Here is a 14418-nt window from a genome sequence, read left to right as displayed (position 1 = left end):
ATTAAAATAATATTAACATGAATTAAAATAAATGGGTATATCGAATAGGCGATTAAGTTAAATGGGTATGTACGCTGTAGCATTTTTTCCAGTAAGATTATGGGCCTCATTTTTAGTGATAATTGACGAAGGCTTATTATTTTTTAATATAATAATAGAACTTGAAAAAAAATTGGGAGGGGCTTAGTAATATTGATAGTTGATGTAGGCTTCAACTTATTCATGGATTTATTAACTATATATATTATAACAGAACTTTGAAAGGGATTAAGGGGGCAAAGCATCCGGCAGCCCCCTATTGGCTCTGCCCCTGCTGATAGTTGTTTTTGTTGGATTAGGTGTCTAAGCCCATAACTATAATTGGTATGTACTTGAATTGATAGCATCACAGTCCTTTTGGGTTGCCCTCAAATCTAGCAACAAGACAAGGAAATTATGAAAGGAGAGATATTAATTTATTATAAGATTAATAAATTAATATAAATGAATTTATTAATATGTTAAAAGATTAATATATTAATTATAGATCATTATGTTTAATTAATAGTTAGCCAGAAATTAATCAGAATTAATTTTGGGGTTAAAAGTATTAATTATAAGGTGCACGGACTGGTTTGCAATTATCTAATAGTTGAGTGGAAGGCTCTAGAACCCCCTTGGAAAGAGGTGGACGAAAAACCTAGGGGAAACCCTAGAGAATTCATCCAAGGGGTCCAAGATAAGGCCCTTGGGTTTGCTTAGGCCCTAAGCAAAGGATAACTAGGGTTTCCCTTAAACCCTAGATCCCTCAGCTATATAAGGAGCCTCCTGGTTCATGTTTTGGTCACTCTTTCTTTTGAAGAAACCCTAAGGCCAAGATTTTGCATACTCCCTCTCCCTCCCCCCTCTACTTTCCTTCTTGCTAGTTTGGGTGTGATTCCATTCGAGGCATTACACTTGTGGAGCTAAGCTTCCAAGAAGATCAAGATCAAGATCAAGGGAATTGTCAATTATTTGCTATAACAATTGAAAGTTATGTGACTCCTCACCCTAGTTTATGAATTTCGAAAATAGTCACCTCCTCTAGGGTTCTTGTTTTGCAATTCAAAGTTGTATGTTTAATAGTTAAAACATAGATCCAAAGTAGGTTGCATGTGAACTTAGGAATTGTTTTCTAGTTTATTTGTTTTACCTAAAACCTATCAGTGGTATCAAAGCCATTATTTGTTTTAAATTGAATTGCTACAATTGTTGAATTGCAAATTAGGGTTTTTAGTTATTAAACCCTAAAGGCCATTTTTTCGATTTTAGGGTTGTGGATCAAAGGGTTTTCAAAAACCCTAGCTTCCAAAGAACCCTAAACGAAATTAGGGTTAGGGTTTTGAAAACCCTAGCCTCCTCCCTTGAAAATTTTGAAATATGCTAGACATTTTAGGGTTTCTTGTTTTGGATAATTGTTACTTGATTAGATTAATTGGATAATTATCCTTACCCTAAATTTCGAAATTTAGAGGGATAAGGATTAGGATTAAATTAATTGTTTAATTTAATTGGATAATCTTTACAAGATTTAATAAATTAATTAAAAGTTAATTAATAGATAAACATTAAATCTAAATAATTGGTTTATTTAAATTTAAAATTTAATAGTTTAAATTTCTAAATTTATATAAACCCTTGGAGTTTTTAAAATGTTTTAAACCACACCTTATATATATATATATATATATATATATATATATATATATATATATATATATATATATATATTATAATTAAAAGTCTAATATTATATATGTATAAGAATATGGTCAGTCAAATCGCTAGTATGCCTCATTCACGAAGCTAATCTATAAGGGGAGTATAAGGAAACTGCCTATAAAATGCTAGTTGAATGGGTGTCCACTCTCACCCACCGCTTCCTTGATTAGTGGAGGGTCGTTAGCAGAACGGATTTGATAAGACAACTACTTCTCATTAAAAGTATAATGCTATTAAAGAAAGTACTAGAACATTATTTTTGAAATCCCAACTCTAGTTACTTTAGGAAAAATGTGAAAAGTTTGCTAATCCATGAAATTGCACATTATGCTTTATTAGTCGTTAGTGGAGCGTGTGTGGTTAACCGGCACACTAAAAGGCACTAATAAAGAGTAGTAATGGGTATCTTATAATTATCATTTTGATGGAGCGTGTGTGGTTTACCGGCACATCAATAGTTAATGATAAAGACAATAAGGTTACCAAGCACATTTGCATGGTTATTCACATCTAGTTTGTGATCCTCGGTATCCCAGTCACAAATAGTAGAGCATAATCCGAGATTAAAAACATGCCATTAAATAGTTTTAATGTATCACAAAATAATTAGGAATTTCATTTTGTCTAATGGTGGAATTGGTGAATCGTCATTCACCTACCTTTATGAGATTTGAACTTGGATCTCGGCATCCCATTTCTAAGTTGTAAATCGTCATAGTTGGGTCCTAACCTTGATATGATATCTTTGGGTTATTATATTAAGGTGTCTTGAAATCTAACCAAAACTATCTTTCTTTTCAGATGTCTACTCCTGGAAACACTTCTGCTTCATCATCCTCCGGCCACAACTTCTCTTTGCTCAAAATTTGCGCTAAAGTCGTTATGGATGGCTCGAACTATAACGATTAGATGTGTAACATCAAGATGGCGCTCAAATTCGAGGAAAAAGAGTATGTCCTTGAAAAGGAGCTCAAAGAACTTGATGAGTCCAAAGCCACTCCCGAAGAGTATGCTGCATACAAGAAGCACTATGATGATGCTACCAAAGTGGCATGCATCATGGTCGCAACCATGTCCCCGGAACTACAAAGGTACTATGAAGACTACTGGCCTTTTGAGATGAACAAGGACCTTATGGAAAAGTACCATAAGCGAGCTCGTCAAGAAAAGTTTGAAGTAGTCAAGTCACTCATGGCTTGTAAGATGAAAGAGGGGGAATCGGTTGTGTCTCATGTGCAAAGAATGCAACGCTACATAGAGCGTTTGGTCAAGCTCAACATTCATTTTGATGAGGAATTGGCCATTGACATGGTCTTGAACTCGTCGCCTGATTATTATGGTCACTTTATCTTAACTTACCATTTGAACAACAGTGAGCAGACATTGGCCCAATTGCACAACTTGTTGCAGACTGCTGAAGCAGGGATGAAGGGTAGAAGTATAGCCTCCACTCCTACAAGTGCTCCCGTTCTAGCTATTGGACAGGGAAAGGGGAAAAGAGGAAAGGTATTCCAAAGAAAAACTGGAAGACAAAATTCCAAGTCGGGTCATCTAGCGGAGGCCCAAAAGCTAAGCCCAATGCTTCCATTCCCTATGTCTCTGATCCAAAGGAAGCTATTTGCTTTTATTGCAATAAAAAGGAGCATTGGAAGAGAACCTGCCCACAATATCTGCAGGATATCAAAGATGGCAAAGTGAAGTCGTATTCACCAGGTATTTACACTATTTCATCTAATAACTCATTATCTTCTCGTTCATGGGTCCTTGATACAAGATGTGGTTTTCATATCTGTTTTGATTTGCAGGGGCTAAGGGAAAGTGAGGAGATAGAGCGAGTCAGGATAAACTTGATCATGGGAAACAAGAAGTCTTCACCAGTAACCAAGATCGGAGTTTATCAACTTTTGCTTAATAATGATGTTAGATTAGATTTGTTGAATTGTTGCTATTCGTCTGAGATGACGAGAAACATTATTTCATTTCATGCATTGTTCAGACAAGGTTTTAAATACTCTTTTAATGATTTGAATGGTTCAATTTCTGTTTATAAGAATGGTGCTTTTGTGTTTGAAGCTTTACCTTGTGATGGCGTGTATGAACAGTGACTTGTGTTGATAGCTTAGGAAATAGTGTGTTTAATATTGACTTGTCTAATAGTGTAGACAAGGCATGCTTGTGGAAATGTCGTCTTGGACACATTAACAAGAAACGCATAGTCCAACTCCAAAAGGATGGAGTGTTGGAATCATTTGACCAAAAATCAGATGATAGGTGTGAATCTTGTCTTTTGGGAAAGATGACAAAATCACCATTCACAGGGTCTTGTGAAAGAGGTGAAGGTTTGTTGGACCTCATACATACAGACGTATGTGGACCCTTCAGATCAACCACAAGAGATGCATCGATTTTATGTGACTTTCACTGATGATTATAGTAGATATGGTTATATATACTTAATCAAACATAAGTTAGAAACCTTTGAAAAGTTCAAAGAGTTTAAACATGAGGTCGAAAATCAATTAGGCAGGAAAATAAAGATACTTAGATCTAATAGAGGCAGAGAGTATCTTAGTATTGAGTTCAACGACTATCTAAAGGAATGTGGGATAGTCTCACAATTGACTCCTCCCAGAACACCACAGTTAAATGGTGTAGCTGAGAGGCGTAATCGAACCTTGTTAGTCATGGTTTGTTCTATGATGAGTCGTGCTCCACTTCCAATTCATTTCTGGGGCTATGCCCTAGAAACAGCCGCCCACATCCTAAATCTTGTCCCAACAAAGAAGGTTACTAAAACACCTCACGAAATGTGGATAGGGAAAGCTCCCTCGTTGGCACATATTAAAGTCTGGGGTTGTGAGGCTTTCGTAATACGAGAGACTCACGACAAGCTAGCAGCAAGAAGTGAGAAATGTATTTTCATTGGTTACCCAAAACAGTCTTTTGGATATTTGTTCTACAGACCTAGTGAGAACGTGGTGTTTGTAGCTCGAAGAGGAGACTTTCTAGAAAGAGAGCTCATATCCAAAGACGACAGTGGGAGTACCATTGACCTTGAAGAGATTCAATAGTCAACCAATGAAGGAACCTTAGATGACACTAGCAATCAACCAGAGGAAACAGTTCCTGTTGAACTAGTTGATAAATCATTACCTCTATGTAGATCCACTAGGGTGAGTGTGCCACCTAAGTTGTATGGTTTTCATATCACTTCAGACGGTGACACATTCATCAGTGATAGGACACTGGTAAATATAGATGAACCAGCCTCTTACAAGGAAGCAATGGCAGGCCCAGAGGCTTCCAAATGGAAAGAGGCAATGGAAAGCGAGATAAAATCCATGTATGACAACCAAGTTTGGAATATGGTTGATAACGCACCAGGTCGTAAGACAGTTGGTTGCAAATGGATCTTCAAGAAGAAGACAGACATGGATGGGAATATACACACATTCAAGGCTAGACTGGTTGCGAAAGGTTTCACACAAACCCGAGGGGTTGACTATGATGAAACTTTCTCACCAGTAGCCAAGATCAAATCTATCCGGATATTGCTCGCCATAGCTGCCTATCATGACTATGAAATCTGGCAGATGGATGTTAAGACTGCCATCCTTAATGGGAAGCTGGATGAGGATGTTTACATGAATCAGCCAGAGGGTTTTGTCAATGTAAAGTTTCCCAATAGAGTGTGTAAGCTTGAGAAATCCATTTATGGATTGAAACAAGCATCTCGCAGCTGGAATCTTTGCTTCCATGAGAAAGTCAAAGAGTTTGGTTTCTCTAGAAGTGAAGATGAGTTTTGTGTTTATATCAAGGCTAGTGGGAGTATAGTAACTTTTCTGGTGTTATATGTCGATGACATATTGCTCATTGGTAACGACGTTCCAACCTTGAATGAAGTTAAGTCTTGGCTTGGAAAGTGCTTTGCCATGAAAGACCTTGGAGAAGTTGCCTATATTCTTAGGATTAGGATATTGAGAGATAGAAAGAAGAGACTAATTGGACTTAGTCAGAGCACATACTTGGATAAGTTACTAAAGAGGTTTAGTATGGAAAATTCCAAGAAGGGAGAGTTGCCTATCCAGAGCAACACAAAATTGAGTAAGACTCAATGCCCTAGTACAGACGAGGAAATAGCATACATGAGTCGTGTACCTTATGCTTCTGCTGTCGGATCTATCATGTACGCTATGACATGTACTCGCCCTGATGTGGCTTTTGCTTTAAGCATGGTCAGTCGCTATCAGGGAAACCCGGGTAGAGCTCATTGGACAGTCGTAAAGAATATACTCAAGTGTTTGCGAAGGACGAAGGACTGGGTCCTTGTGCTTGCTAGCAATGATTCTTTGAGAGTAGATGGTTACAGTGATGCCAGCTTTCAGACGGATAGAGATAACTTCCGTTCTCAATCGGGCTGGGTATTTTTACTGAATGGGGGAACAGTTACTTGGAAGAGTTCCAAGCAAGATACGGTGGCTGATTCTACTTGTGAATCAGAGTATATAGCAGCAAGTGAAGCGTCGAAAGAAGCAGCTTGGTTGAGGAACTTCATCGGGGATCTCGGAGTTGTTCCAACCATCCAGGAGCCCATGGAACTGTTCTGCGATAATGAAGGAGCGGTTTCCTTGACAAAGGAACCGAGAGATCATGGTAAAACCAGACATATCGACAGAAAGTACCATTTCATTAGACATAGAGTAGAAGAAGGCCATCTTATAGTGAAGAGGGTGTCATCTGAAGATAACCCAGCAGATCCCCTCACAAAGGGTCTGAGTAGGGCTAAGCATATTCAGCATGCTCGGAGCATAGGACTGAAATATGATATTAGTTTTAGTAGTTAGATTAGTTTTGTTCTGAAACTTGTAACAAAGTAAATGTAATTGTCTTTTGGTGATTAAATAATAAAGTATTATTTATAAGTTTGGGTTCTACCTTTTGTCAATTGTTTATTATTGTGTTTCACGTTTGCATGTTTTACTTCCCGAATAATAAGATTATTCAAACTCCACGGTCGTTCGTACTTTTGGAAGTAAGTAGTGAATCAAGACTGTCATGAGATGGATTGTAGATTGTCTAAGGATAGACATGGCAATAGATTTGCTGCAACGTTCACGAGTACTCAGAAATTGAGATTTGAGTATTGGATAAACCCTCGCTCAGAGTATTACTTCATGGAATTCATCACGAGTAATACTGAGACGATAATATCTTATAATCTTAAAACGAAGATATACGAGTTGTAATTTGCAAGTCGGCCATGCATTGGTGATACAAAAACGCATCAGTAACTTGGTGTTATAAAACGTATTGTCATGTATAATTTGATGAGTAAAAGATACAAGCATATGAGTCAAAGTTTATTCGTTCCTTTTGCCCTAATGAGAAAAGCGATATCTGTGGGCCCCTCGATGATTTGGTGTTGACTTATGTGTTGGGCCCAGCCAGGACTGAATTGATGTGTTTGATTAGAAGTCCTATATCATCACAAATCAGGAATCGGGAAACACAGATTCTGGACAAAAGAGGTTGATTACATTCCATGTCTTTTCTCTAGGGATATCTAGCAGAACGAACGATTATATGATCACTTATCTTAGGACACGTAACTGACTGGGTCAGAGTTCGGCAGCAGCTTTTTGGAAGCTACAATTTGTTGGTCAAATTTAGAAGGCATACTAGTAATAATAGTTACAGACTTATCCAAGTGGGAGACTGTTGGATTAGGTGTCTAAGCCCATAACTATAATTGGTATGTACTTGAATTGATAGCAGCACGGTCCTTTTGGGTTGCCCTCAAATCTAGCAACCAGACAAGGAAATTATGAAAGGAGAGATATTAATTTATTATAAGATTAATAAATTAATATAAATGAATTTATTAATATGTTAAAAGATTAATATATTGATTAGAAATCATTATGTTTAATTAATAGTTAGCCAGAAATTAATCAGAATTAATTTTGGGGTTAAAAGTATTAATTGTAAGGTGCAGGGACTGGTTTGCAATTATCTAATAGTTGAGTGGAAGGCTCTAGAACCCCCTTGGAAAGAGGTGGACAAAAAACCTAGGGGAAACCCTAGAGAATTCGTCCAAGGGGTCCAAGATAAGGCCCTTGGGTTTGCTTAGGCCCTAAGCAAAGGATAACTAGGGTTTCCCTTAAACCCTAGATCCCTCAGCTATATAAGGAGTCTCCTGGTTCATGTTTTGGTCACTCTTTCTTTTGAAGAAACCCTAAGGCCAAGATTTTGCATACTCCCTCTCCCCTCTCTCCTCTACTTTCCTTCTTGCTAGTTTGGGTGTGATTCCATTGGAGGCATTACACTTGTGGTGCTAAGCTTCCAAGAAGATCAAGGGAATTGTCAATTGTTTGCTATAACAATTGAAAGGTATTTAACTCCTAACCCTAGTTTATGAATTTCGAAAATAGTCACCTCCTCTAGGGTTCTTGTTTTGCAATTCAAAGTTTTATGTTCAATAGTTAAAACATAGATCCAAAGTAGGTTGCATGTGAACTTAAGAATTGTTTTCTAGTTTATTTGTTTTACCTAAAACCTATCAGTTTTACTTTGAAATACCTGTAAATGTTTGAATAAGATAAATGAATGATAGAATACATATTAAAAATGAAATTTTACCATATGATTTTCGGGACGTTACAAGTTAGTATCAGAGCCTTGGTTTAAGGGATTCGGGCATACTCTTGAGTATGCTTGGACTCAAACTGAGGATTTGGTGAAAATTTTCGTAAAATAAATGTTTTATCAAAAAGGATTTCTAATCAAAGAAAGGGGTGTGATGCGTGCAATCGGCTGAGCTCAAATAAGTGGTTCCCATAATACCAATACATGTTTATTATGATATATGATATGATTGTGAGAATTGCATGCTAGATTAAGGCTAAGGATATGCTCAGTATAATATGATAGGAGAGATGCCTTTATATGTCTGATTATATGAGCTTTAGAATTGCATGCTAGTATGAATTTCTGATAAGTGAATAGAATGGCTTTATTAGTGTATGTTGGTTATATTTTCTGATGCCTGAATGTTGCTTGATTTGTGCTTTGTGAGACTCTTAGTGATGTGGACCAGTTACTAAGTGAATATGTTAAGTCGCATGTTGCACATGTCAGATAATCTCAGAGTGATGGACTTGGCCCTATTGCGCAACTCTCGTTTGAGTCCAACAGTTCTAGGATTGAGTCTTTTACTCGAATGATTATATGATCTCTATTGAATGTGACTGTATACATGAGGTACTAGTTCACATTAATGGGAACCCTTCAGCATTTGAGGGTTGGGTGAGGTTGGGATCCTCGGAGAGTCTAGAATATGCTTCAGTGGGTTTAGTGGTGTGATTTAGTGAGTTTTTTTTGGTGCATCAGTTTGAGAAGGTGACTTAGAGGATTCAGGATGATTCCTGAGGAAAGTATGGATAGGTGTGGAAAGTAGTATTGGGCCCGTACTACTAAAAGCACAGGATCCATACTCGAATCAGGGAGTCTTGGAGAATCTAATAAGCTTATGGGAGGAGGATTTTTGGATATGTTCTGATCTTTGGCATGTCGTATTTCAGTCTGGTGGTGAGTATTCGGGGAGGAGGTTTAGGTTCTGATTCCGGATCAGGTGCAGGTACTGAGCCAATTAGCGAGCAGATGCGGGAGTTCATCTCGTCGGAGACTACCCACGGTATTTTGGAGCAGACTCCTGTGATATCTGGTTTAGTCAAGGATGGGATCTTGGAGCTATTGGATAGTCATCTCAGAGACTTTCGGGCCAAGATTGTTGCAGGGCAGTTGGGGGCTCATTTGGAGCCCAAAGCATGTAGATCCCTAATTTTGAATTTATTTATTTTACACATGCTTAGACTGTTTAAGCCCATATAAAATGCATAACTCTCTTATCGGGCGTACGTTTTTTTACTATTTTTATATTGTTGAACTATTATTAATGGGATATTCAATTATCATTTAGATCATTTCGGCTAAAATCAACCGATCTAAAATTCGATTTCTGTGCCCGCAATGCTACGCTGAAACTTCGAAAAATCATACTTCTTCTCACGAAGTCAGATTTGAACGTTCTTTGTATGCACACTCTCAATTTAACAACTACTATGACTTTTATTTAGATCACTCTAAAAAATAAATTATTAAAAATTCACTTTTTACGATATGCAAAGTCGTGCCGATTTAATCGTAAAACTTTGAAGAAGCATAACTTCTCCATACGAAGTCATATTTTAGCGTTTTTTATATGTAAGGAATCCTTGTCACATATACTATAACTTTTGTTAATATTATTGGTCATAAATAATCTTCTATCAAAATGTCGTTTTTAACGGTTATTACCTCTAAATTGACTAGCGCGAATCTGCCGACGTTACAAAGAGTATCCATTCATAATTATGAACTTCCTTTACTCATCAAATGCTCAACTACAAGGGAATTCGTCGTTTTCATCACCATTTCCCCTAAAACAATATAGTTCCATGTTTATAGTTGATTATACCATCATGGACGTGTTTAAGCATTTCAATTGGATTCATTGTTATCAAACATCATCTAGGTCATTGAATCCATTCCATAATAGCTTATAGATACAAAATCCCCAAATTAGATTTCTAGGGTTCATGGAGATTTTTACCCAAATCATCAAATCCATCAATGAGATGATTGGATTGAGATTATAACCATAAAAACCATTCAAAGGATGTTAGAAAGTCAAACCCTAATCATCAGTTGAAAACAAAATCTACATTGGGGTTTTCCCCAAACCTTGAGTTTGAAATTTAGAGGTAGAAGAGAATATATAATACCTAACAAGCTTTTGATTCCTCTTTTCTTTGATAGGATACTCAAATGTTGTCTTGGATCAATCTTTAGATGAAAAATAGAAGAAAATCACTATGAGAGAGCTCCTTAACTTCCTCTACATGTTTTTGATGACACAAAATTGCAAGAATGGTCCCTATGGTATGTCAACACTAGCAACTTTGGTCCCAAATGGGTTTGGCTTGCAAGGATGGTCCAATAGTTTCGTTTTGTTGCGATTTTAGTCCAATTTCCTATGAACTTTTTCATAATGACATATTTGCCCCTTATTATTTTATTTTCCATTTTTCTTTTATTACAACAATTAAAATACAATTAAAAATAAAACAAAAATAAAATCTCTCTCTCTCTCTTTCTCTTTCTCTCTCTCTCTCTATTTCTCTCTCTCTCTCTCTCTCTCTCTCTCTCTATATATATATATATATATATATATATATATATATATATATATATATATAAGAAAAAGAACAGCCAAGGAGGCCACCGGAGCAGCCCCCTCGCTGTAACAGTCGCTCGACAGTGAAGACGAAGAGTAAACCCACAGAGAGTCGTCGGTCTCGATGGACCCCCTTGCACCTCATCGCGATTTCCCAGTCGCACCGGTGCTCCCGTCAATCTGCCTTTCATTCGAATCGATGGTGGGTTTTCGTTCCAAGTAAGGTTTTGTATGTGGTTTTTATTTTCAGATCTACCCTTCTTCACCTTCGTTTCAAATTTGGAACCAAGAACACCTACCTTCAACTTTTGGATTTGGGTTTTATTTTTGATCCAAAATCAAGAACGCAAAACACCCATTGTGGATTTGGATTTGGGATGTTGGATGGTGGTGGGTCACGACAGGGGGAGGCGGAGGAGCTGCCACTGTCGACTGTGGTGGCTCTCTTCACCAGAGAAGTGAGAAACGAGGGAGATAGACGAGTTGGAGATGAAAGGGAGGTCGAGGAAGGGATTTTGATGGCATCGACTGTCGTGGGTGGTTGGGCTGTTGCCAAACAAGGGGAGGTGTTGCCCTTTCCGACAATGGAGAAAAGGGTGGATTAACGGCGACGATAGGTAGTGATTATCGAAAATTATGAGGGCAGTGGGGTGTTCTTGATCATAAGTGAAGAAGGAGGAGGGAGTTTTTTTCTGATGAGATACTAACAAGATGAAGAGATTATATTAGAAAGAGAGAGAGAGAGAGAGAGAGAGAGAGAGAGAGAGAGAGAGAGAGAGAGACAAAGACAGAGATAGAGACAGAAAGAGACAGATAGAGAGAGAGAGAGAGAGAAAGAAAGAAAGATAGAAAAATATATTTTCTTTTCTTTTTCTTTTTCTTTTTTTTTTATTTCTGTAATCAAAATATTGAAAAAGGGAAAATACCAAGGGCAAATCCGTCATTATAAAAACTTTTAAAATTTTTGGACTAAAGTCTCAACAAAACGAAACTATTGGACCATCCTTGTGAGATAAACCCATTTTGGACCAATGTTGCTAGTTTTGACATACTACAGGGACCATTCTTACAATTTTGTCTTTTGATGAATGAGGGGAGATGTATGCATCTTATTTCCCCAACATTTTGAGATTTAGTCATTCAAGTTTACTTGTTATGGCCAAAACCCACCAAACCTTAATATTTGTGATTTTAACTTAAGTTTTGACATAATAAGTCATTCCTAATACACTTTATAAACTCGGTAGTGTAACGACCCAATTTTACAAATAAAATTTTTAATTTTTGAGTTAATCAAAACCAATCTCATAAACCATAAATTCTCAAAACATATGTTTTCAAATCAACATTCATTACATCATTGTTTTCCTTTTTAAAACATCAGAGGGTCCCAAACACATTAAAAAGAGATATAGAGTGTGCGCCACGTCATCACGCCTTGCCCTTGCCCTTGGGCTCAGAAGTACCTGAAAGAAATCAACAACATGTAAGCGAAATGCTTAGTGAGTTTCCCAGAGCATACCACACACATTCAGATACACATATCCTAATAGCTAATAAAGCTATAAACGTGCCACAGAAACCATGCAATATGATCCAACAAGAATGTCATGGGCTACCGCACATGGTCATTACCTAGGACTGCCATGGGCTACCCCACATGCTCTTTACCTAGGAATTTCATGGGCTACCCCACATGGTCTTATATCCAATGCCATGGGCTCCCTACAGGGTCTTCCATACCAACATAATATCACATAACATATCAATTCATAAATGAATAACACACACATAACATGTTCACATAATGGGCCGGCCTTGGTGTCGTAGACCCATTGGTGTGGTGAAAAGACTCACCTCCGTCTGATGAATATGAATACTATTAGATTAGTGTCTAAGCCCGTAACCATATGATAAGTACTTGACCCGGTTGTGCATGGTCCTTTTGAGTTACCTTCACCAAAGCAACTTGACTAGAGAAATAATAAAGAAAGAGGTTATTATGGTTTATTAATATATTATAAGAATAACATATTAAAAGAGAAATCCTATTTATTTAATTAACATTGGTCAAGAATTAATTAAGAATTAATTTTTTGATTAAAAGAAGTTAACTAAACTAAGGGGCTGAATTATAATTATATGATAGTTGCAAAGTAGGGCAATGGATGCCCTATGGATAGGGTGGACGAATTCAAGGGGATAAGGCCCTAGAATTCGTCCAAGATAAGGATTATGGACTTATCTTATGGGTTGCTTGGTAGGCAAGCTATCAGATAAGGATAATGACTGAACCCCTAATCCCTACACCTATATAAGGACCCCTCAGCATAGGAAAATCGACCACTTGTTTCTAGAAGTTCTGTCACACCCCAAAACCGGAACGACAGAAACGTTCTGGGGTGGAGGACGTCATGTACAATATCACAACAAAGCATACTAGTAAACAAGAAACAACATCATCCATTGCATTAATAATATAATTTAATACAAGTGTGTTCTATATGTTGGATTAATGTCTAAGTCCATAACTATATTTGGTATGTACTTGACCCGACCCGGCATGGTCCATTTGGGTTGCACTTCACCGACACAATTTATATGGATAATCTTTTGAGAATAGTATGTTTATGATTAATATTAATATATTATAAGTTCTAATATATTAATATGGAATCATATTATTTAATTAGTATTGATCAAGAATTAATTTATAATTAATTAAGTGATCAAAAGGAACTAATTAAATATGGACTCTTATATATATGGAATGGGCCAAGTTCATTTAGGTTGGGCTAAGCTTTCATGGATAGTCCATGGAGTGTTTAACCCATGGATCCTAGGAAATGAAAGGTCATGGGTATTAGGGTTTAACCCTAATCCTCCATACTATATAAAGATGTCTTTGGTTGGTGAAATTGGCACTAGTGTGAATACACTAAAGAAGGGCTAGCCAATTTCACTAGAGAGAACCAAGTAATCATATTCTCTAAAGTATTCCAAGGTGTCTTGGTGATTTGTGATTCCACTTGAGGCTTCCACACTATTGGGGCTAAGCTCTTAAAGCTTGAAGACATCAAGCTACATCAAGAGGTATGTATTCTATCTTGTTACATTCATAGTTTTTGTATGCTAGATTAGGATAATACCTTGGATGTTCTTATTTGCATGTATAATAGAGAAAACATAGATCCAAGGTATTTAGGGTTGCATGTACACTTAGGAAGTGTTAGAATGCTCAAAACCCAACAGTGGTATCAGAGCCACGGGTTGTTTTCTGTTATATTGATGCAAATATTTTATTTTCAAAGTTGAAAAAAAAAAGAAAAAAAAACATGAAGTTTGTCAAATTTTAAAATAATTACTTGTTCTTGTGAAAAACTAATTATTTGTAAAATTTGAAT

The sequence above is a fragment of the Lactuca sativa genome, chromosome 7 (assembly GCF_002870075.4).
Source record: "Lactuca sativa cultivar Salinas chromosome 7, Lsat_Salinas_v11, whole genome shotgun sequence".
Lineage (NCBI taxonomy): Eukaryota > Viridiplantae > Streptophyta > Magnoliopsida > Asterales > Asteraceae > Lactuca > Lactuca sativa.
Note: the sequence above shows the minus strand (reverse complement) of the source record.